Genomic DNA, 1,475 nt, shown 5'->3' on the forward strand with positions numbered 1-1,475 from the left:
GAAGCCAATTTTCGAAAATTCCTAACGTCTTAACCATAAAGCGCAAAAACCGGAAGTTTCACCCGCTGGGAGCATAAACTTCACTCTCCATTTGCGGGAAGTTTCACTAAAATCTAGGCAAAAATGCGACAACCAGAGACTTTTAAAGAAGAGCTTGCAACGTTGACATTTTCACCCATTTGAAGCCAATTTTCGAAAATTTCTAACGTCTTATCCAGAAGGCGCAAAAACAGGAAGTTTCACCCGCTGGGAGCATAAACTTCACTCTCCACTTGCCGGAAGTTTCACTCAAATCTAGGCAAAAATGCGACAACCAGAAAATTTTAAAGGGGAGCTTGCGATGTTGTAACTTTCACCCATTTGAAGCCGATTTTCGAAAATTCCTGCCGTCTAAACCAGAATGCGCAAAACTCGGAAGTTTCACCCGCTGGGAGCAGAAACTCCACCCTCTAGTTGCCGGAAGTTTCCCTCAACTCTAGCCGAAAATGCGACACCCAGAGACTTTTAAACGGGAGCTTGCGAGGTTGACATTTTCACCCATTTCAAGCCAATTTTCGAAAATTCCTGCCGTCTAAACCAGAAGGCGCAAAACTCGAAAGTTTCACCCGCTGGTAGCAGAAACTCCCTCCTCCAGTTGCCGGAAGTTTTCCTCAACTCTAGCCAAAAATGCGACACCCAGAAACTTTTAAAGGGGAGCTTGCGAGGTTGAAATTTTCAGCCATTTGAAGCCAATTTTCGAAAATTCCTGCCGTCTAAACCAGAAGGCGCAAAACCCGGAAGTTTCACCTGCTGGGAGCAGAAACTCCACTCTCCACTTGCCGGAAGTTTCACTCAAATCTAGGCAAAAATGCGACAACCAGAGACATTTAAAGAAGAGCTTGCGAGGTTGAAATTTTCCCCCATTTGAAGCCAATTTTCGAAAATTCCTGCAGTCTAAACCAGCAGGCGCAAAACCCGGAAGTTTCACCCGCTGGGAGCAGAAACTCCACTCTCCACTTGCCGGAAGTTTCACTCACACGCAACCAAAAATGGGGCGACCGTCGGCTGTTGAGGACGAGCTGGCAACGCAGACAACCCCCAATTGCGCGACACCGCAACCTTAAAAAAATCGCCAAAATTCCCCCTTTAGGGCCACAAGAGCCATTTTGCTGCCAATCAGAGAAGGGACTTTCCTCCTTAACGCCACACCAACGCCCACACTCCAGACGCCCCCCTTCGGGCGCCACTGGGCAAAGAACCCGCGCATGCCAAACGCGCGCAAAACTACATCAGAAGCTTAAAAAATTCGCCAAAAATGGCCCAGAAGAGCGCCAAAAACCGCCCAAAGGCCACCCACAGAAGAAACCCTGCTCGATAAAACGGCACCAAAACCAGCCCTGTAAACCGCCCAGTTTCGGAGCAATCAGCATCTCAAAACCCCAAACCATAACCCAACTCCTACCTTCCAACGGATCCTCGGCATTCTCCTGCATTTG

The 1,475-nt window shown here is 48.2% G+C and overlaps 1 protein-coding gene across 1 annotated transcript in view; it reads right to left on the bottom strand.

Moving 5' to 3' along the window:
• Positions 1-1,475, bottom strand: part of LOC109539327 (serine/threonine-protein kinase PITSLRE) — a gene marked incomplete in the record, with an annotated part of 43,946 nt that overhangs the window by 39,980 nt on the left and 2,491 nt on the right.

Source organism: Dendroctonus ponderosae, unplaced genomic scaffold (genome assembly GCF_020466585.1).
Source record: "Dendroctonus ponderosae isolate FM_Combo_2020 unplaced genomic scaffold, Dpon_F_20191213v2 Dpon_F_20191213_12, whole genome shotgun sequence".
Classification (NCBI taxonomy): Eukaryota; Metazoa; Arthropoda; class Insecta; order Coleoptera; family Curculionidae; genus Dendroctonus; species Dendroctonus ponderosae.